Here is a 23704-nt window from a genome sequence, read left to right as displayed (position 1 = left end):
TGAGCGGGGGAGGGGCAGAGAGAGAGGGAGACACAGAATCCGAAGCAGGCTCCAGGCTCCGAGCTGTCAGCACAGAGCCAGACATGGGGCTCGAACTCACGGACCACGAGATCATGACCTGAAAATGTCCATTATTTTTATAGGTGATGTCACGACCTGAGCTGAAGTCGGATGCTCAACCGACTGAGCCACGGAGGCGCCCCTAAATGTATTTCATTCCAGGAAGATTTGAGAGTAGGTGTGGACCTGCTGACACTAATCGAACACACAGCATTCATATTTTTGTGCATAGTTGGCATTTAAAGTATTTTTAAAGTGTAAGGATCTGGGGGCACAACGGTCTTGTGATTTCAGTCTAAAATGTGAAAACAACTGAAAGGACTTTTTATTTTAAAAGGTGATCTTTCTCTTTATAAACATTATCAGACCATTTGCAAGAATCTACAGTGTATGAATTTGTGAAAGTTGCTGACTACCCTGCTTGTACACTCTCTCTCTCAAAAACCAAATAATAAATAAAACTTTAAAAAAAAAAGTGTTTTAACAAAATGAGGGCCATATCTGTCCTTTCTTATCAAGAAAGAGTTGGACACAGAGTGCAGCTGTTGATCTGCAGTCTTGGGGGAGGGGCTGGGAGCAGCCTCCCCCCACCGAGGGTCCTGCTCCCCGCAGGGGAGGTGGCCCAGGGCAGCCGCCACCTAGCAGGCAGAGGGCACCTCTGGGGAGCTGTTCCTCTTAGTGTTCCTCTTAGTGTTCATTGCCTACTGGTCAATAACAAAACTCAACCTAGCAAATCTGAAGATCTAAGTGGCTTAGTTTTTTATTCTTATTAATTTTATTTTTTAAAATTTACATCCAAATTTGTTAGCATACAGTGAAATAATGATTTCAGGAGTAGATTCCTTAATGCCCCTTACCCATTTAGCCTAGCCCATCCCCCCTCCCGCAACCCCTCCAGTAACCCTCAGCTTGTTCTCCATATTTATGAGTCTCTTCTGTTTTGTCCCCCTCCCTGTTTTTATATTATTTTTGTTTCCCTTCCCTTATGTTCACGTTTTTGTCTCTTAAAGTCCTCATATGAGTGAAGTCATATGATTTTTGTCTTTCTCTGACTAATTTCACTTAGCATAATACCCTCCAGTTCCATCCACGTAGTTGCAAATGGCAAGATTTCATTCCTTTTGATTGCCGAGTAATACTCCATTGTATAGATATACCACATCTTCTTTATCCATTCATCCATCCAAGAGCATTTGGGCTCTTTCCATACTTTGGTTATTGTCGGTAGTGCTGCTATAAACATGGGGGTGCAAGTGTCCCTTCGAAACAGCACACCTGTATCCCGTGGATAAATGCCTAGTAGCGCAATTGCTGGGTCGTAGGGTAGTTCTATTTTTTAGTTTTTTGAGGAACCTCCATACTGTTTTCCAGAGTGTCTGCACCAGCTTGCATTCCCATAAGTGGCTTTATTTTTTAACGTCTATTTATTTTGAGAGAGAGAGAGAGAGAGAGAGAGTGTGAGATTGCAAGCACGGGAGGGGCAGAGGGAGTGGAAGAGAGTCCCAACTTGAGGTTCAAACTCACAAACCATGAACTCACGACCTGAGCTGAAATCAAGAGTTGATGCTTAACCGACTGATCCACCCAGGTGGCTTTATTTTATTCTATTTTATATTTGTTTTATTTATTTATTATTTATTCACTTATTTATTAAATGAATCGGCAATGGCCAACACTCGTCCTAGGGCATAGAGTGTCGGTGTGCAGAGCCGTGAAAGGTTGTAGGTAGAGGTGGGGACAAAAATCCCTCTGCAGAAGAAAAGGACTGTTGCACAGGAGGCTGACTGCAGGGGGAGGGCAAGGGGTCATCCTCTCCAGGTGGCAGACTCCCTGGCCACTGGAAAAGCACACATCCTGAGTGGTGGGTGAGGTCCACTTCACAGGAGGGGACATTGAAAGGGCAGTTAAGATTAGGAATCAGCCCTGGTTTGGGGACTCGGTCAAAGCGACACCATTTTGGGCCTACGGGTTTCCTAACACTGGCTCCCGCAACATCACCATGGGCACGGCGGCACTGCAAGTGTGCGAGCTGGATTAATCATACTGAATTGAGCTGACGTCAAAGGCGGAGGGAAAAAGCCGGCCCCCGCCAGACTTTCACGTCCTGATGCGCTCATCCGGAGCACATTCGTACGCGGGGATGTGTGTTCAGAAGGCTTTCAGCTGTGGATCACACGTGCTAGGAATTCATCTGTTTAGAACATTTGAACCTCCTCGCCTCAAGGGAGGGGGGATCAGTAGAACTGAAGAGAACAAAATTCTTGGCTTTCTATTTACCAAGTGGGCTTCTCAAGGCAGAGGTTGTAGTTTGAGGCAGAAACGGGAAGTGTTCGAGAAGGGTTTGAGACTCAAATGCCAGTCCCTAAGGACACCTGGGATTTGGGGATGTGGCAAGAGCAAATGAGGACAGCCCTGCCCTCCTGAGATCAAGTGCTCTCCTCCTCCCAGGCCGAGAAGTCTGGTGATGCCACGAAGGATCGAGACCCTGAGAGTCAGGGGTGGGACAGATCACGGCGGAGGAGCCTCTCCGTGTTGGTCTTGTCCTGGCCGCGGGCTGCATGCCAGAGAGGTTACCCTGGACGTGTGTTGTCCTCTGGAATGCCAGTGCTCACTGTGTGTGCCCAGACTTTGCTCAGCCTCTCTGGGTCACCCTCACACCCAGAAGAGGTGTGGTGAGGCTCAGCATCATGCCTGGCAGGGACACTAACCTCACACACTGAAACTGAAGTTGGTGAAAGGCCAGCCTTGAAGGCACATTGTGAAAATAACTTGCTGAGGGTCATTGTTTGCTGGCACTGTGGCTCCACAGATTTAATCTCTCCCATTGTATGCTTATTACTCCCATTTTTATTTTTATTTTTTTTTTTAATGTTTTTTATTTATTTTTGGGACAGAGAGAGACAGAGCATGAACGGGGGAGGGGCAGAGAGAGAGGGAGACACAGAATCGGAAACAGGCTCCAGGCTCCGAGCCATCAGCCCGGAGCCTGACGCGGGGCTCGAACTCACGGACCGCGAGATCGTGACCTGGCTGAAGTCGGACGCTTAACCGACTGCGCCACCCAGGCGCCCCATTACTCCCATTTTTAAATTAAAAAAGGGAGCCTTTATGTCCTTGAGGCCAATAAGGCCAGGGAAGAGGGTGCGGGGCTCTTTGCTCCAGCCTAGTAAACAAGGTGTGCCCCCGAGGGACAAGGACAACACACACACGCACCACTCCAGACCCTAGGGAAAGCTTGTTCTGGATTTCTAGGGAAGTCATTTGTGAATGATACAGGCTAATATTTAAACATGATAGAGAATAAACGTAAAAGATTTTGGCTATCTGACAATGAAAGCCACATTAAAAACATGGAGATATGTTTAAAAAAGTCAAAATTAATCGTTTCTAGTCCTTAAAGTTATAATCTATAATTCTTTTTTTAAAATGTTTATGTATTGGGGTGCCTGGGTGGTTCAGTCGGTTAAGTGTCTGACTTTGGCTCAGGTTATGATCTCACGGTTTGTGGGTTTGAGCCCCACATCGGGCTCTGTGCCGACAGCTCAGAGCCTGGAGCCTGCTTCAGATTCTTTGTCTCCCTCTCTCTGTCCCTCCCCTGCTCGCACTCTGTCTCTCTCTCTCTCTCTCTGTCTCTCTCTCAAAAATAAATAAACATTAAAAAAAATTTTAAGGGGCGCCTGGTTGGCTCAATCAGTTAAGTGTCCAATTCTTGGTTTCGGCTCAGGTCATGATCTCATCATCGTGAGTTCAAGCTCTGCATCAGGCTCCACGGTGACAGTGAGGAGCCTGCTGGGGATTGTCTACCTCTCTCTGTCCCTCCCCTGCTTGCCCTCTCTGACTCTCAAAGTAAATAAATACATTTAAAAAAAAATTTTTTTTAATGTTTATTTATTTTTGAGACAGAGACAGAGCATGAATGGGAGAGGGTCAGAGAAAGAGGGAGACGCAGAATCCGAAGCAGGCTGCTGTCAGCACAGAGCCCGACGCGGGGCCCGAACTCACGGACCGTGAGATCATGACCTGAGCCGAAGTCGGACGCCCAACCGACTGAGCCACCCAGGCGCCCCAATACATTTTAAAAATTAAAAAAAAAAGTTTATTTGAGAGAGAGGGAGAGAGACGGAGAGAGAGCGTGCCTGTGTGCATGAGCTGGGGAGGGGCATAGAGAGAATGGAGAGGGAGAATCCCCAGCTCTGTGCTGTCAGCGCAGAGCTGGATGCAGGACTCGAACTTACAACTGTGAGATCATGACCCGAGCTGAAACCAACAGTCAGACGCTTAACTGACCGAGCCACCCAGGTGCCCCATAATCTGTAATTCTAAATTCCTAAAGAACAACAAAAAAAAGTTTTCTGAACATGAGAGGAAAAAATGTATTATCTCATCATAGGTAAGGTCTTTCTAAACATGGTAAAAACTGAAGAAGTGATATAAGAATAATAAATTTGTATAAAACTTTTTAAAGCTTTGCATGAAAACAGATACCAGGAAAATAAAAGGACAAATGAAAAGTTAGGTAAAAATTTTGCTAGCATATGATAAAAGACTAATATTCTTCAATGTGTAAAGAGTTTTTGTAAATAAAGGAGAAAAATAAAATAAAAATCCAAATGGAAGAGTAGACTGAGGCCATGGACAATAAATAAGAAATAGCTATCCAATGACTTTTTTCTGTTTGGTTCTTTTATTTAAAAATTTTTTTAAGTTTATTTCTTTTGAGAGAGAGAGAGAGAGAGAGAGAGAGAGAGAGAGAGAGAGAGAGAGTGAGCACAAGTAGGGGAGGGGCAGAGAGAATCCCAAGCAGGCTCTGCACTGCCAGCACAGAGCCTGAGTGGGACTTGAACTCATGAACTGCAAGATCATGACCTGAGCTGAAACCAAGAGTCAGACGCTTAACCCACTGAGCCACCCAGGTGCCCCATGTTTTATCCTTTTATTTAGCAGCTTATTTTAAGATATAATTCATGTACTAGACAATTCACCCACTTATAATGTACAATTCAATGGCATTTGAAGGGGAGTATATTCATATCATCCATCACCACAATTCTGGAGCATTTTAATTACCACCCCACCCCCACCCCCCACCCCGTGCTGGGCAGTCACCGGTTTACTTTCTGTCTCTATGGATTTGCCTGTTAGGGACATTTATAGAAGTGGAACCATACCATATATGGCCCTTTTGATAGTTGATGACATTGCGCATCTTTTCCTGTGCTTACTGGCCACTTGCTGATTGTATTGGGAGAATTATCTACTCCAACCCTTGGTCCATTCTTAATTGAGTTGTTTGTTGTTTTATAATTGTAAGTTCTTTATATGTTCTATATACAAGCCCTCTATCCCAAGCAGGGTCCATGCTATCAGTATTGAGCCAGACATGGGACTTGAAATCATGACTGTGAGATCATGACCTGAGCCAAAATTAAGAGTCAGATGCTCAACCAACTGAGCCACCCAAGTACCCCTGTAGGAAGTTTCAAAATTGAGAAGTGTGATTCCTCAAATTTTATTCTTTTTTTTCAATATTGCTTTGACTATGCTGGATCCCTTAAATTTGCATACAAATTGGTCAATTTTTGCAAAAATAGTTAGCTGGGATTTTGATAGGGATTGCACTGAACCCAGAGATCAATTTGGGGGGGATCGCAATCTATAAACATTAAGTCTTTTAGTCTGCGACTCAGTTCTTTAATTTCAACACAACTTATTTGGCAGTTTTCAGGGTATAAATTTGCATTTCTTTTATTAAATTTATTCCTATTTTAGTCTTTTGAAATCTATTATAAAAGGAATATTTTTAAAAAAATTTTTAAAGTTTATTCTTTTTTGAGAGAAGAGAGTACACATGAACACAAGTGGGGGGGGGAGGGAGAGAGAGAGAGAGAGAGAGAGAGAGAGAGAGAGAGAGAGAGAGGAAGACTGAGGATCCAAAGCAGGCTCCATGCTGTTAGCACAGAGCCCTGTGTGGGGCTCAAACTGACAAACCACGAGATCATGACCTGAGCTGAAGTCGACACTTAACCAAATGAGCTGCCCAGTTGCCCCAGGAGTATTTTTTTTAATTAAAAATTTTTTTCATTTTTCTTTAAAATCAAGTATAGTTGACATACATTACATGACTTTCAGGTGTACAGCATCATGATTCCACAAGTCTATAGGCTATGCTGTGTTCCCCACAATTGTGGTATTATCACCATACGACACTATCATAGTACCACTGACTACGTTCCTTGGGCTGTGCCTTTTATTCCTGTGACTTAGTCATTTTGTAACTGGAAGCCTATGTCTCCCACTCCCCTTCCCCCATTTTGTCCGTCTGTCTACCCCATTCCCCTCTGGCAACCACCAGTTTGTTCTCTGCATTTATGGGTCTGTTTCTGCTTTGTGTTTTTAGATTCCACATATACGTGAAATAATACGGTATTTGTCTGGTTTATCATAATACCATATAGGTCCATCCACAGTGTAGGAACGGTCTTTTTTTTTTTTTTTTTAACGTTTATTTATTTTTGAGACAGAGAGAGACAGAGCATGAACAGGGGAGGAGCAGAGAGAGAGGGAGACACAGAATCGGAAGCAGGCTCCAGGCTTTGGGCCATCAGCCCAGAGCCTGACGCGGGGCTCGAACTCACAGACCGTGAGATCGTGACCTGAGCTGAAGTCGGACGCTTAACCGACTGAGCCACCCAGGCGCCCAGGAACGGTCTTCTTAATTTCACTTTCAGTTTGCTCATGGCTACTACACAAACCCACAATTGATTTCTGTGTATTGATCTTATATCCTGCAACTTTGTGAACTCCTTTATTACTTCTAATAGTTTTTAGTGGATTCCTTAGGATCAAATGACTTTTAAACACAAGGAAAAAGACCGGTTTCTCTTACAATGAGAGAAATGAAAACGTAAAGTATCATGAGATATGGTTTTGTTCACCTACTACATTGGCCAAGATCTAAAATTCTGGAGGCTCCTGGGTGTCTCAGTCTGTTGAGTGTCCAACTTTGGCTCGGGTCATGATCTCGTGGTTTGTGGGTTTAAGCCCTGACCTGGGCTCTGCGCTGACAGCTCAGAGCCTGTTTCAGATTCTGTCTCCCCCTGCCCCTACCCGGCTTGTGCACGTGCACACACTCTCTCAAAAGTGAATAAACATTTTTAAAAAAAAGATCTAAAATTCTGATATCATTGTATAGGTTGCAATCTATGAACACATGTCCTTCATTCATCAACCCCACTTCCAGGGGTAGACCCTACAGCACCTGTCTTCCAGGTTGCACACAGTACTGCTGGTGAGGCACAAATGCTACTTAAAGAGTATGTGGTATGCAGGCCCGTCACTGTTTGATTCCATTTTTGTAAAGTTCGAAAACAGTCAAAACTAATCTGCTGAGAGAAATCAGCAGAGTTGTATTATCCTCGTAACAGTTGATCAAGATCTTTAGGACATGTTTTAAATGAGGATTTTGTCCTTCTTAACCCAACGGTAATACCACCCAATGAAGCAGTAACTCCCCACTATCGAGTATCCAGTTTGCTGGTGGCTTGGAAGTTATTACTAGATTATCCTTCCCAAAAGCACTCCGTTCAGCCCAAATCCTGTCCCCCAGCATTATTATCAGGGCCTTCCACATCGTCTCCTGTATTTCCTGATTCTCTAAATTCTCTTGAGCCCCAGACAGACTCGGCAGCCACCCCACAAAGCCGACTGAACATCTTTAGTCGTCTCCTCCTGGATGGTGAAACTCCCTTGTGTGTGTGTAGGGCTGTACAGGGTTTATTTTGATCCTTGACACAACCTTGTGAGCATAGGTAATGAGAACTGAAACTGCCCAGTGTGCTGGCATTTGAGCCCTTGATAAGCCCCGCATCCTAATAAATCCACATGATCCAGTATTCCCAGAACAAGTCATACCTTCACATAATAAATAGCTGTTGGGTCCTTCCTGCCCTGTAGGAGGTATATTGATGAGGGCAGCAGCTCTTGTCCCTGCCATCTAGACTTCATAACAGGGTGGGGAACAGGCAATGTACATGTAAACCAATCAGTGCGGTACGTAAGCACAAACAAGCATCGGTGCTCCAAAGAGAAATGAACAAGGACGTGTGTAAAAGAGAACAGCAGAGAACCACCCACTTGTGCAGGTGGTCATGGGAGGCTTCTGAGGAGACACCTGAAAGCATTTCTTTGCCTGCAGTGTAGAAAATGACCTGGAGGGAGGCAAGAGCCAACCGGGGAGGAAGCTGCACAGTTGACCAGACGGCTGACCTGTGCTCCTGAGGTTTCTCTTGGGGTCACTCTTTCAGCAAACATTTCCCTAGAGCCATGTGAGATTCCCTCCACCGAGCATATTCTTGTGGACTCGAACGTACTGTCCCTTCTTTCTGGTCCCCCTGCTGACCGTGTCTACAGGCTCTGGTCACCTCCGCACTGGATGACAGCCCTAGACCTCTGCAGGGTGTATATCAACGTGGCTTTTGGTCAGAGATCTAGCCCCAGTGCCTTATCAGGACCATTGGAGAACAGATGCCTCTGTCCTGGCCAGGCCACCATCTCATCAGGATTCACACAAGGCTGCCTAGTGTAGCCATAAACCTGTAGCCACAGGTGGGAGTGGCAGGGCCAGCAGGAGCTCTGATCTTAAGGACTGATGTGTTAGATAGACATGGAAGAACCCTGAATGTTCCCAGTTCATCAGCCTTGGCCCCCACAGTCTGGGAGTAGCAGGGCATTGGGTCAATTGGAGGAGGTGACCAAGGTGGCCAATGGTGAGAGAGCATCCTTACCTACAAGGTAACTAGCAGACTGTCAAACTCATCCACCTAGTTACACGAATAGAGAATTATTCCTGTGTGTAATATGCATGATGCGTTTAGAATACTTTTTGCCATGTTCAAGAATTGGATTATTTTATGATAAACGTAACTACTCTGAAAAAGCTTCTGAAGACTGGTTTCCAACGATCACATCAATGTCAGCGGGGTAAGTACACCAATACATCAAGGTCCACTGTGGGTCTGAGCTCACCCCACTCTCCCACCACAGATGTGCTCATCTCTGGGGCAGAAATTCCCTTCTCCCCAAGTGGGAGCCCAGGGACTCAATATTAAGAGACATACGCCTCATAGAGGTTTGGAACGGTTGACATGCCAATTGATACTTGCCAGAAATAAAGTTCCCACAGGAGGAAAAATACATGTAGGCTTTTCTGACCTAATCTCCAGAAGTCAAGTGTGGTTGGGAAACTTGCAGAAACTAGCTCTATATTTAAGTTTCTGGAAATGCTTGGTCAATGAGCTGGAAGACAGCAGGGGATGCTTACTTAGCACCCTAGAGATTCATGCGATAACTGGGGCTCCGCCCAACTTTTCCAACCTGTTATTTTGAAAAATTTCAGTTTTCCAGACTCGTTTGAATTGGACAATGAACCACACACACTCATCACAAAATGTTAGCATTTTTGTTACATTTGCTTTATCTCTCTGTAAAATACATATATTTCTGAACCATCTGAAAGTTGTGGCCACTAGGACTCTTGATTTTTCAAATAATCCAAGACAAACCTCCTAAGGACAAGGGCATTCTCGTGACAGACATCGTCATACTGACACATTAAGGATAATTCAATAATACTCTCTCTGAAATACATTCCATATGTAAAATCCTCCAACTGTTCCCCTCATCTCTTTGGTTGCTTCTTTCCCTCAAAGTAGTGTAGGTTCGAGGGTCATGTGATGGATTTGGTTGCAGTCTCCTGTGTCTGGCCTGATTCCCTAGCTTTTCTCGTTTTCTCCCAATATTTTTGGCAGATTTAATTGGGTGTAATTTTTGACATTCAGCATGCTAATGAGCAAGGCTTCTGAGGGGCAGGGGTGAAATACTTCTGGCAGGAATGGTGGTTGCGTACCTTGGAAGTGCCACCCTAGCTGACATAGGGTGGCTCACCTCCCTGGCCTGTGCATTGTCGATAGTTCCCAGTGACCATCGCTAGAGGCAAAATTTAAGCCAGGACTTCTCCAGGAGGGAGGGGATGGGCTGACACATTTAGCTTTGCCTGGAGACATTTCTGGTTGTCAAAATGTTGGGGAAGGTGTGTGCTCAGGGCATCTGGTCAGTAGAGGCCAGGGACGCTGCCAAACATCCTCCTTAAAAAAGAATTACTCAGCCTCAGATGTCCATAGTGGCAAGGTGGAGAAACCCAGGGGATGCCACTGCAGTGTTCCAACCAGTGGACTCTTCCGCACCTGCCTCTTTCCCGCTCCTCTGGGCTCCTGATGTGCTCTATGCACGTGAAACACAAGTGAAAGCATCAACCCTTCAACACATCCCCACTGGTGAGCACAGCGACACGCTTCCGTATTTGTGTCTAAACTGGCCCTCTAGTTGGCCTGTGAACTCCCTGTGCTCGCCAAGTGTGTCACCTGAGATGAGCTTTAATTGCTTGAGCAGGCACATATCAGTCTTATTTGAGAGGAAAGGAGAAGGTGCCAGTAAAATCCCAGAGGGCATTGCTAACTAGCAGCTCGCTGGGCCGCGCGTGAGAGCCTAGTGTGTTCTCCAAAAGTCCTGTCATCCGACCTGACAGCAGTCCGTGAGGCGGTTTACTACGAGGTGGCTGCCCGTTTGCGCTCGAGGAACCAAGTCCCCTCTGTGCCCTGCTCCCTGCTCGAAGACACCTCGCTAGTGGGCGGCCGGGGTGGGGGAGGGGAGAGCTCCGGAGAGTGGAGGGCTGTGCGCACAGAGCTCCAGGGTGGAGTGCGGGGGTGGGGGTTGAGACCCAGTATTCAGCTCCTGCACTCATCTCATCAGGAGTCAAAACTGTTTCTCTTTTCCTTCCTCTCCCCATGCTCCCGCAAACAAACAACAAAACACTCAAAGGGCATCTTGGGTAAAACAAGTCAAACGAGTTCTCGAGCGACCTTGGGAACGCCTGGTTCCCAATTTCGGAGGGCAGCTAGGCTACTTCTCTTGTGTGTGGCGGGGGCTGGGTTCTCAAGGTCACAGGTGGGTGGACAAGGCCCGGGTTCCTCCCCCGCATCCCCTGCGGGACAGAGGTGGGTGGGCGAGGCCCGGGTCTGGTCGGACCGGGACCCGGGTCCGCAGGGCGCCCCTCCCTCGCCCGGCGAAGAAGGTGGGTGGGCGAGAACCGGTTCTGGTCCGAACGGGACCCCGGTCCGCAGAGCGTCCCTCCGCCTCCCGGCAGGGCAGGTGGGTGGGCGAGGCCCGGCGGCGGCGCAGTGCGGCCGCGGGTCCGCGCACGGGGAACGGGCCGGGCTGGGGCTGGCGCCCTACCCGGCGTGTGGCCAGTGTCAACGTAGCCACGGCTCAGCCCGCGGACGCCCCTACCACCGTACCCGGCCTCATCCACCCGGGCGGCGTGCGCGCTGCAGGACGACTTACTGCTTAGATCCAAGAATGAGGAGGGCAGGTCCATCCGCGAAAGTCCTCCCACTGAACGAAAACGAAACTTCCCAGGATGCCTGACTTCCGGCGCGAGCCCTGGCGCCCCAGGCTCCCGGGGCTCGACGCCCCGAACACCGCCCCTTCCCCGCGCACACCTGGGGGCCGGCCCCGCGCGCCCGCCCCGGGGCCCCGCCCAGCTGCCCCCGGCGCCACCAGGTGAGAGCCCCGCCCGGCCCCGCCCCGGCCGCCCACGCCGCCACCCGGAGAAAGCGGCGTCGGGCCCGCCCTGCTCCGTCCCGCCCGCCCAGCTGCCAGGTGAGCGGCGCCAGACCCCATCGCCCACTAGGCCCGTGAGAGCCGCACCAGCCCCGCCGCCAGGTGAGCCGTTCCCTGCCCTGCCCGGTCGCTGGGCCCCTCCCGGCCCCCAGGCCCCGTCCCGCGCCGTCCCTTCGCATCCGCCCGACCGCCGGGCGAGTGGCGCCATTCCCCGCCCGGCCGCCGGGCCAGGTCCAGCTTCGTCTGGCCCGCCCTACCCGCCGCCAGGTGAGCAGCCCCAGGCCCCGCCCGCCGCCCGCCGGGCTCCACCCAGCCGCCAGGCCCTGTCGCGCTCCGTCCCGCCTCTTCCCCGCCTCGCGGCCTGGTGAGTCGCACCAGGCCCAGTCCCGCCTCCCGCCTAGCCCGGCTCCCAGGCCGTATACCGCTGCAGCGCCAGGCCCCGCCCCGCCTGCAGGTGAGCTGCCCCCGATCCGCTCCGGGCTCCAGGCCGCGCCCCGAGGCCCTCTAGGCTCCGCCCTGCCGCCAGATCCCGCCCGCCGTCTGCGGCGCCTGCGCAGTGCGGCCCGTTGGGCCGGGGCCGGGCGGCGCGGCCGGCGCAGTCGGCGAGCGCAGTGCGCGTGCGCCGTGCGGCCGGGGGCGGGCGGCGGCGGCCGCGGAGCGGAGCGGGGGCGGGGCGGCGCCGTCTGGCTCGGTCGGGCCGGGGCGGGAGTGCGGCGCGGGACGGCGGGGCCCGCGGGCTGCGGACGGCGGCCTCGGCGGCCGGCAGGTGAGGCCCGCGTGCCGCGGGTCGGAGGGTGGAGAGCGAGGGCCGCGAGGGGGGCGCGGGCGGGGCGCGCTGCGGGGCGGCGGCGGCGCCCGGGGAGCGGCGGCCGGGCCGCGGTGCATTGTCCGGGCGCGGGCGGCGCCTGCACAGCGCCCCCTGCCGGCCGGGCCTCGGGTGGGGGGCCTCGGGCTCCGGCCGCGCGCCTTTGTTCGCCGCCCCCGCCAACATGGCGGCCGCCCGGCCCGCCCGGCCGCGGGCCCCGCGCGCTTTGTTCCGCAGGCCTGGGCGCCGGCGGGCGGGGGGCGGCGGGGGCGGGGCGCAGGAGCGTTGCATAATCGGCCGGGCGTGGCGCGGGACGGGACCCCCCCCTTCCCGAGCGGGGGGAGGGGCGGGGCGCTGCGGGCTCGGGTCGCCCCCCCCGCCCCGCCCCCGCCCGGGGCCGCCCCTCGCGCCCCAGCCTCCCGAGTGACCTTGAGCGCGCTGCGCCCGGGGCGCCGGGATGGATGGGGCGACGCAGAAGCTGCGCAGTGCTCTGGGTGGGCTCTGGGGGCCCCGGTGGGAGAGGCCGCAAGGGGGGCGCACCACGCATGTTGACGCAGCGGGGTCGTGCGGACGCGGTGTCGCGTGCCGTGCGCTGGGGGACCTGGGGTCGGAGCGGGAGTTTCCATGCACATCGGGGTGGGATACGCGGGTGGAGGGGCTGCGCTAGCGGGAGCATCAGGAGGCAGCACCGGGCACACTTGAGCGTGTGACGCCACGGCAGCTGGAGACGACATACCTTCCGAGACGTGAACACCTGTAACTTTCCTGTGTTGGAATTTTCTGGAAGGAACTCTGGTCTGGAAAGGGTGGAGGGAGAGGGCTGTGACCGCTTTCCACACCGCTTTTGTTAGGAAATGGAAATCCGGCCTACCCTTGGTGGTGTATCCCGGGGCAGGTTGAGTTTGAGAATGCTCTTAGAGGTTGTGAGCATCCTTTTAGAGGTGGTGACACTTCACATGGGGTCACATCAACCAGGAACCTCCTCAGTTCCTTCCCCCAGCCTTGGCTGATGGTCAGACACCCCGAAATTGGAAGAGCCAGGAGTTTACAGAAACCATTCGTTATTAGACTTGATAACGAGTAAAGGTCGCACAATGTTTATGTCAAAATTATGGATAGTAGGTATTAGTTTCTAGTGAGAAATAAAATAGAATGTTTTTAGTTTTGGTCTTGAGTAGCGAAATGGTTACTGTTAAGATGTCGTGAAATGTGTAAGGTAAAAAAGGCCTGTAGTTCTCTATGTTTAATATATATTTGTCTATACATGTATATATATTTTTTAAAGCTTTGGATAAATCCCAGAAATTCCACCACTACTGTTTCTGACAGTACCCTTAGTTACCAATTCAGAATAAGGCATTTACTTAGTTTTGGAATATCTGAAGTGTTGCTTAAGGTAGTGTCTCTGTGACTCTAGATCTAAGATATACTACAGGAAAAACAAAGGGTTCCTTGGTCACCTAAATTTGGGAAACAGTGCTGTGTTTTGCTCTCCATTAGGGTCACAATTCATTTCATCGAATTAAGGGCCTTGAGAAATACTGCAGTACTGTTCCCATGGTTGGTGGCAGATCTCTTTTTGATGTGTTTTTAATGGAACATTTGTTAACACCCATGAAATTCAGGTGACGATGAAGTGTTGATCATTGCTGTCCATACAGAGCGTGTTAGATAATGGTACCTGTCCCTTAAGTGTGAACTGGGACGTTGATGGGGTTTGTGTGTGCCTGTGCATCTTATGGCAGTATCTCAAATTTGGCTGTTAGTCATAAGATATGAGAATTATTAACTTGAAGTCTTAAGTTGAGAAATTTGATAATAGTGTTTTCTTCAGTTTCCGGTGATTTACTTGATTGTCCATCATTTGCAGCTTCACTCACTGTACTTCTTAATTGTTAGCAGTTTTTTCTTGGTACATTAAAATTACATGGTAGGGATGCTGTATCTGAAGAATTAATCACATGGGTTATTTAGAGATTAAAAATAATGCTATTGAGTATTTCTTTTGGTTTAGCTGTTAACAGGATCTTAATTTGCTGAGAAAGAGCAGTTAATACGTATCTACGTAAATACTTGCTTATGTTTATTGATGCTTAATTGAATGTTTTCTTTCCCTGTTCCTTGAATGAGAAGAACTTGGAAGAGGGAATCAACTATTTTGCCCAAGTATGTTGTTCAGTTTGGCAGACATTATGGTGTTGTGAGAAGGCTGTGGGCTCTGGAGTTGGCCATGGAGATAGTGTGGCCTTCAACTCTGCGGTGTCTGGGTGGAAATCCAGCCCCACTCCGTCCTGGTCTGAAGCCACACAACTGATTCCCACTCCCACCCCGCCACCTCTTGGCCTTTTGAACTTGCCATTTCTGAGTTGTCGCACGAGGCCATCTTGAGCATTTACTGAATTTGTAGGGTTCCCGGTGCAGTCCTGAAATGCAACAGCCCCTGCCAGTCATTGTTGACTTCCTTTTCTTCCTGCTTTTGAACTTTGCATGGTATTTTTAATGTTGAAGTGAACAGTTTGATAAGTTGTGCCCCAGTATTCAATGCAATTTTTAATTGAATCTTTGTTCTTAATAAAATGAGTCCTGTATGGGCAATAATACATAAAGATGTGCCCTTGCAGACCTTTCAGTCTGGTGGGGAAGATCTGCCTGCATGTGGTGAGGGAATTTGATGCTGAGAGCATTTGGCGGAGAAGGTGATGCCCGAGAAGGATCAAGAGTATAGAGCAGGAGAGCAGAGAAGGACAGCCACAGCAGAGGTGCGCAGAGAGTGTTTGAGACCATCCTGGATTTGAATCCCAACCAAAGATTGCCCCGTGTTAGCATTTACTCCTATGCGTGTTTATCTGTTAGATGGGATTAGAACACCTACCTCATCAAGTGCAAACTTCTAGGTCCCTGTAGTAGGTGCCCTGTGGGTACCGATGCTGGTGATGATGACATTACCAATGCTGACACCAGCTGTAGTTTGGCAGGGCCAGTCTGTGTAGCAGGAATTTGGGGCTAGATTTGACGTAATTCTGCATACCATATCCAGGCAGTTGGTGTTTACCCTGTAGGTGGGGAAAGCCATTGGAAGGCATTAAGCAGCATGAAAGGTGGACTGAAGGAATCTGCCAGCACAGGATCTCTAGTCCAGCCTGTGGGAGGCGGTGGATGAAGTCATTTGGGACAAGGGGAGTCAGTCTGGAGTCACTAGAATGTTGAATGTGATGAGTGTTTTGGGTGGAGGAGGTGGAGGGAGAGGGATACATTCAGCATAGATGTTTACTTTATCCAAATATTGAGAGTGTAAATGAAGAGACTAGTAAAATATTTTTTATACCATTTTAGGTGTTGTTAGATTGTAGTGTTGTCTTTTACAAAGGCAGAACAACTTTTTTAAAAAACTTAGATTGTATTTATAATAAGTTTTAGTTTGTTAATAGTTATATCCTTATAGCCTACGTGTAATTTTTGGACGTGTATGAATATGGCCTTGTGTGTATCTATAAATGATCTCTGTAGTCACAGGCATGTGAATCTGCATGTCCATATGTTTGTACATTAATTAGTCTTATATCTTAAATCATAGTAATTAATCTAGGTCCTGGCTTTGGTATATTCAGTGTTTTAATCACGTAGTCCTCATTCTTTTTCCTCAGCTTGTCTTAACTTGGGCACCATGCAGTCCCTTCAAGCTGGGTGTCTTCCCTTGGTGCCACCCCATTGATCTTTGAACCATTTCTTGCTTTCTGATACCAGATGCTTATGACTCACTTTGTGCTTTCTTTATCAGCCAGTTCTTTCAGCTGCTTTTATTGGAGAGTGGAAGTTAGATACCAAAATCTGGTTCTGTGTTTCCTTATTGCTACTGGGATGCCCCTACTTTCATTAGACAGATGTGGGAAATACATGCAACTTGATTTTGTATTGATAATTTCCAATTCGTATTTAACAACTCAGGGTTTTTCCTTTGAGTTCATCCTTTTTTCTCTAACATTGAAAATTTGCATTCTTTGCAACATTACTTCCCTTTGTCCTGCAGTGTAAATGACGTTTGGAAACACCAGTAACAGCATAGTGTTGGTTTGTATTTCATTATAGTCCTTTTTGTTCGTAAAATATATCTACATAAGGATGCACAGTTGACATTTGGAATTATGAAATGATTTGAAAATATTTTCTTTCTGATTCTTACCAATTTGATTATTAATTTGGTTTATTTTCACGAAATCTTAATGATTGCGTTCATTTTGTTTATGTTTTTTCAGTATGTAAAACATTTATGCAGTTCAGAAGCCAAAGCTGTGTTACAGAGGTATGGGCACATCATTCCATTCCTGTCTCCTGCACCGTTCCCCTCGTGCCCCCTTTTTGTTAGTTTCTGGTTTATTCTTCCAATGTTTTGTTTTTGCAGATACAAGCACTGGCATATTTTTATTTCCTTTCCTTTTTTAAACAAAAGGTAGAACTCAACACTTTTCTGTTTTTTGTGGGGTTTTTGTTCTTTTTTTATTTTAATTTAATACATTCTGGAGATTGCTTTATACAAGCTCTTTTCCATTCTTTTGTGCTTATAGTTTCATAACGGTGAACACAGGTTGTTTGTATTTTATTGCTGTTATATGTGCTGCTGTAGGGAATAACCTTGTAGATGTGTTGTTATTTTGTGTTTTTGCAGGTATAGCTTTAAGATAGATTGTTGGGTAAAAGGTAAACATGTTTGAAATTTCGTTAGTGTCAAAAAATTCTAGTTTAAAAAGGTAGATCTGATTATGTCACCTTTTTACTTAAGACTCTCAGTGGCTTCCCATTGCTTTAAGGACACAATTTGATAACACGACCTCACAGGCATGTGTAATTTTTATCCTTTGTGCCTCGCCTTACCGGTGTCACATCTCCCTTTGTTTTCCTTGCTCCAGCCACGCCTGTCGCTCTTCTGTGCCCGGCACCTTCTCCGCCAGACCACGGGGCACTGTTCTTTTCTTCTGCCTGGAATGTTTTGTTTCGGTTCTTCCAGGTTTTTTTTTTTTTTTTTTTTTTTTTTCTTTTCTTTTTCTCCCTAAGTCTGTCTGTTTTTGAGAGAGAGAGAGGGAGAGAGAGAGAATCCCAAGCAGGCCCAGGGCTGTCAGCACAGAGCTCGACGCGGGGCTCCATCCCATGAACCTTGAGATCATGACCTGAGCCGAAATCAAGAGTTGATGCTCAAGGGATCAAGCCACCCAGGCACTCCCCTAGTCTTTCTTTAGAGTTTGTCTTAAGTATCACTTTTTCACGAAATTCTTTTTGTGTGAGTTCGCAGATTTTTGTAATAAGGTAGAATAGTCCAGAGAACTCTGTATATCCATTACCTGCTACCACAGCCATCAACTTTCTGAAGTTTTTGAGTTTTTTCTTGACTTCCCTGTAGTTAAGTTCTCCTATTAGAGACACTGCTGACCTTACTGCTCTTCTCAAAATTATACTGTAAATGAATGTAATGTAATGAATTTTTATTTTCTTGAGAATGTTGAGTTTCGTGAAAACAGAAATTGTTCCTGTTTTTGCCCATGATTAGTTTTCCAGTATTCAGCTTGGTGCTTGGGTCGTGACTGCTCAAACCCGTGCCCTGGGCAGTAGTTGGCCAGGTGCTTTGTGGGTATGTCTGGTCTGCTGTACAGGATGAATTGAAAGTTGTGTCAGTTCTGTTGCCTCTGACTTTGGTGCTGTGGGTGCCCTGCACAAGGTGGGCCCTTGTCCTGGAGCTCACCGCACCTGTGGTACGGGGGGCAGGACTCTCTGGGAACCTGGGGGAAGGGCAAGCCTTCACAGCAGGCTTGCAGGGCCCAGTCTGCCTGGCATCAGTGAGGGCGACCAGAAGAGCAGTGAACGCAGGCTGCACATGTGTGGCCACAGGTGCTGCATGAGAACTCTCCCGTGGCCTGCCCAAACTAGAACCGGGGATGTGGTTCAGTCTAGCCAAGTTAAAACATTACAAAGCGAAATGATCAGCTCAGGGTTTTAAATTCTTAACTCAGATTCCACATAAGGGACCTGAAAGTTTCTGTGACTGCTATAAAAAATTCATCTTGAATTCCAAATTTGTAAGCAGGAGCACTGATGGATAAAGAATGGGATTCTAAGAATTGGATTAGGGACATTTGGTCAGATTCCCATTAAGTTAGAGACCTAAATTCTGCTGGGCTTCCTTTGCCAGTAGAAGCAGCGTTTCTGTCACCTGTGTGAGGAACTTCATCCCCCTTTGCCTGGAAAACCTGTAATTGCCTTCCCTCCCCCAGGGATGATCCTAGCAGGCCCCAAAGTGGGAGGTGCAGTGTGTGACCCAAAAGATGGTTTGGTTTGCCACTGTATAGGTAGGAACCTGGGGAATATTTGTGGGAATGGATCTTAAGGGGAGTGGGATTGTGGTGGAAGGGACCTGAAGGTTGGTTAGGCCGTATTTGTTGATGTGGGCTCATCAGCAGACGTTCTGGATCAGTGTTGTAGCTTGAGGGATTAGAGTTCTGGTTGATTGCCTGAAACAAAAGGTGGTCTGTCTAAGCAAAGCTGAGATGCCAAAACTGTTGGTATACCATGGAGGAAGAAGGCATCCAAAGGCTTAGGGAGATTGGAATGTTGTGACAGGCCTGGTCACCCACTCTGGGAGGATTCTGTGCTCATGCCTTACCCTGCAGCTGCAAAGGGAGCCCCAGGATCCTAGAGGGCTCTGGTCACTGTTAAGGTCAGAAATCACAGTGGGAACTGCAGGATCCATAAATGTGGTGGGGATAGTTGCATCCTAGAGTGGCACGTCTGTGGAATGGTCTTAATTTAGAATTAATCTTGGTGGGGCGTGCCTGGTCGGCTCAGTCAGTAGAGCATGTGACTCTTGATCTTGGGGTCGTGTGTTCAAGCGCCACCATTGGGTGTAGAGATTACTTAACAAAAAATGTTTATAAAAAGAAAGAAAAAAAAAAACCTAATCTTTGGGTTGCAACTACTAGTAATTTCTTTGGTTTACTCTGGTGTTGTTTAATCCACACCAACTGTGGCATTGCCGTTCATGTAACCATGTGGTCACTAGAGTTGTTTTTTTATTCACGTATGAATTGTACTTTTCATGGCTCTTCATTCCATTTTTTTTTTTTTAATTTTTTTTTTCAACGTTTTTTATTTATTTTTGGGACAGAGAGAGACAGAGCATGAACGGGGGAGGGGCAGAGAGAGAGGGAGACACAGAATCGGAAACAGGCTCCAGGCTCCGAGCCATCGGCCCAGAGCCCGACGCGGGGCTCGAACTCACGGACCGTGAGATCGTGACCTGGCTGAAGTCGGACGCTTAACCGACTGCGCCACCCAGGCGCCCCTCTTCATTCCATTTTTGATGAATATTGGGTTGTTCCTGGTTTCAGACTGTTGGTTCAAGCCTCCAAAGAGCCAGAAGACAGCAAGTTTGGATCACATTTAGATGTAGCAGAGGAAATACATGTGAGGGTGCTGTCAGCACCTTGCTGGTCTGTTGCATATGGAAGAGAAAGGGATAGAGAATGTTTGGTAGGCAGAGTCTGGTGACTGCAGTGTAGTTTTAAGAAAGTTTATGGGGCGCCTGGGTGGTGCAGTCGGTTAAGCGTCCGACTTCAGCCAGGTCACGATCTCGCGGTCCGTGAGTTCGAGCCCCGCGTCGGGCTCTGGGCCGATGGCTCGGAGCCTGGAGCCTGTTTCCGATTCTGTGTGTCCCTCTCTCTCTGCCCCTCCCCCGTTCATGCTCTGTCTCTCTCTGTACCAAAAATAAATAAAAAACGTTGAAAAAAAAATTAAAAAAAAAAAAAAAAAGAAAGTTTAAGCAAGGCCAGTGAGGAGTCTTCCAGCCAGAGTTGGGAGTCACAGGAGTCTCTTGTCCTGCAGGAATAAGCCTGCTTTAGTATTCTGCCTGTGGCTGATCTTTGGCTAGAAACAGCCTGTGGGAAGTGTGGTCCTGGTGGGAAGGGTGATGGTGAGTTCAGAGTAGCGCACCTCCCCATGGTAGGTGATTCAGGAGGCTCATTTTCATGGCTGTCACGGGATTCACGAGCGTGGACTTGATGTGAACATTCAGGTATGTGTTTCTTTTGGATGCTTTACTGTTCAGTACACTCAGGAGTAGAATTGCTGGGTCATATGTTCTGTCCAATATTAGTAGATAATGCCAAACTTTTCCAAAGTGGGTATACCAGTTTCTGTTCACGCTGCGGTGAACAAATCCTTGTTGTTTTACATCCTCACCAATATTTGGTATTGTTGGTCTTTGTAATTTTAGATATTTCAGTGGGTGTATGGTAGTATCTCATTCTGGTTCCTGAGTTAGATGTGGCCATGTATTTATCTTGGTCAGTGAAATGGGAGCAGAAGAGAGTCATCACATAAACTTTAAGAGCAGTAGTGAGATTTTCCATATCCCTTTCCTCTTGCCAGTGATCATGTTTCCAGATGCAGCTTCCTACTGTGCTGGTCTTTTATGTGTCTATAGTGGGCAGAAAGCTGAGGGAAGTACAGGAAGGGTGGGGTGGAGAAAAGAAGAGGAGTGGGAAGGCAGGGGTGGGAAATGGGAATTATTTTGTGTTGAGTTTTCTTAACTAAGGTTTCTGGGGTTATCCTTACAGATAAGTCTTTATTTTTAAGAGCAGTTTTAAGTTCACAGCAAAACTGAGCAGAAAGTACTGAGTTCTGGAAATCCTGATCCCCCAGCCCCTGTCCCCAGCCTCCCCCATTATCAATATCCTGCACCAGATTGAACATTTGTTTGTTACAATTACTGAACCTGTGTTAGCACATCATCACCATTCTGAGTACATAGTTTATGTTAGGATTTACTGTTGATGGTGTATACTCTAGAAGTTTTGATAAATATGTGATATATATCCATGATAAGAGTCATACACAGTAGTTTCACTACTGTGATAATACTCTGTGCTCTACTTATATTTCTACTGTAATTCCATTGTAGCCAGAACACTAAAAGCTTATGAAAATTTTAAAGCTTGCTTTATGGCCCAACATATGATGAATTTTTGTAAATATCCAGTGTGTGCTTGGAAAGAATGTGCTTTTGCATTTGTTGGATGCAGTGCCTATATTTGCCAGTTCAACTTGGTTAGTCATGTTAAATTCTTCTGTGTCTTTACTTGTTTTTTCTTTCACTCTACTGGATGTATCGATTCAAAAGAGAAATGTATTGATACCCTGATCTTGCATTTGTCTGTTACTTCATAGTTCTGATAGTTTTTGCTTTATATATTTTGAGGATATGTTGTTAGGTGCATACATGTTTATAGTTGTATATATTCCTCATCAGTTGAGTCTTATAAAATCATTGAGTGTTCCTCTTTGAGAAAAAAGTATTGTTAGAGATAAAGTTTACTTAGCTGAATATTAATATAGCTGCACTTTTTTTTTTCTGGTTAGTATATGCAGTCTTATCTCTTTTTACCCTTTCTTTTCATACTTTTCTGTGTGCTTATATTTTGAGTGATTATTTTGTCAAATGTATAGTTAGAATTAAAAAAAAAACTTAGTCTGACAATATTCCTTACGTTTGGAAAATTCAGTCTGTTGACATTTAACAAAATAACTGACACAGTTGGGTTTAAATCTTAATACGTGCTTTCTCTTTATTAAACCTGTTTAATGTGCCCTTTTCTCTCTTGTTTTTCTTTGGATCCTTGTTCTTTATTTTTTTGTTAACTTGGAGGTTATTTTTTAATGTTTATTTTTGAGAAGGGGAGGGGCAGAGAGAGAGGGTGACGGAGGATTTGAAGCCGGCTCTGTGCTGACAGTAGAGAGCCCAATGTGGGGCTCTCCCAAACCATGAGTTCATGACCTGAGCTGAAGTCAGATGCTTAACCCACTGAGACACACAAGCGCCCAATTAACTTGGAAATTATTTAAAACCTGCATCTTTGACTTCTCAAAATATAATATTTGGGTATATCCTCCATTTCCTGGGCACTTAAACTCCATTTATCTCATTTTCATTGCAACTATTGTGCTGCTTTAGTTCTGTATCTATTTTATCTTAAAAATATTATTGTATAATCAATAGCTATTTAGATTTATCCTTTTTATTATTCTTCATTCCTTGCTGTAATTCCAGTCCCCCATCTTTGAATATTTTCCTTCTGCCTGAAGAATACTTTGTGTTTTGCACCTGTTGTATGGCTGCTAAGAGTGAATTCTCTGATTATGTTAGCTAAAAATTTCACAGATTGATTTTGAAGGATAGTTTTGATGTGTATAGAATTTCCTAACTTGTTTTTCTTCTGAGGCATTGAAAGAAGTTACTGAATTACATCTTCAGCTTCATTTTCTCTATGAGATGTATGTTGTCAGTTTAATATTTGCTCCCATGAGTGGAAACTGTCTTTTTTTACTTAAGACTTTTAAGACATTTTTGTCTTTGGATTTCAACAATGTTACTGTGATGTGTCTAGGTATATACTTATTTATATTTTGTTTTTTAGTTCTTAGTAAATATGTACTAAAGTAATTTTCATTCTTTTGAAAAGTTTGTAGACACCATCTTTTAAAGTTTTTCTGTTTCCTGCCTCCTTCTGCCCTTTCTAAGAATCCACCGGAAGCATATTAGACCCTCTGAATTTCTTTCTTCTTTTTAAAAAAAAAATTTTTTTAATGTCTTTATTTATTTTTGAGACAGAGAGAGACAGAGCATGAGCAGGGGAGGGGCAAAGAGAGAGGGAGACACAGAATCTGAAGCAGGCTCCAGGCTCTGAGCTGTCAGCACAGAGCCCGTTGCAGGGCTCGAACTCAGACTGTGAGATCATGACCTGAGCTGAAGTCGGATGCTCAACTGACTGAGCCACCCAGGCGCCCCTCTTTCGTCTTTTTTTTTTAATGCTCATTTATTTTATTTATTTATTTATTTTTTTTTTAATTTTCTTTTTAAGCGTTTATTTATTTTTGAGACAGAGAGAGACACAGCATGAGCAGGGGAGGGGAATGCTCATTTATTTTTGAAGGAGAGACAGAGCATGAGCAGCGGAGGGGCAGAGAGAGAGAGAGAGAGAGAGAGAGAGAGAGAGAATCCTAAGCAGTACAGAGCCTGGTGCAGGGCTTGAACTCATGAACTAGGAGATCATGAACTGAGCTGAAGTCAGATGCTTAACCGATTAAGCCACCCAGGCACCCCAACCCTCTCAGTTTCTTACC

The 23704-nt window shown here is 46.8% G+C and overlaps 1 protein-coding gene across 3 annotated transcripts in view; it reads left to right on the top strand.

Annotated features, from left to right (window-relative positions):
• The first annotated feature begins 11713 nt into the window (after nucleotides 1-11713).
• Nucleotides 11714-23704, top strand: part of SPIN1 (spindlin 1) — a 76516-nt gene continuing 64525 nt past the window's right edge. For 2 of the 3 annotated variants that reach the window (XM_058695899.1, XM_058695897.1), the window contains exon 1: nucleotides 12349-12502. The gene's annotated coding sequence lies outside the window, so the exon portion shown is untranslated. Of the gene's footprint in view, nucleotides 11839-12348; nucleotides 12503-23704 lie in introns of those variants that run through there. The other variant, XM_058695898.1, reaches the window with a different exon arrangement.

The sequence above is a fragment of the Neofelis nebulosa genome, chromosome 12 (assembly GCF_028018385.1).
Source record: "Neofelis nebulosa isolate mNeoNeb1 chromosome 12, mNeoNeb1.pri, whole genome shotgun sequence".
Taxonomy (NCBI): Eukaryota; Metazoa; Chordata; class Mammalia; order Carnivora; family Felidae; genus Neofelis; species Neofelis nebulosa.
Note: the sequence above shows the minus strand (reverse complement) of the source record. Positions and strands in the feature narration are given on the sequence as shown.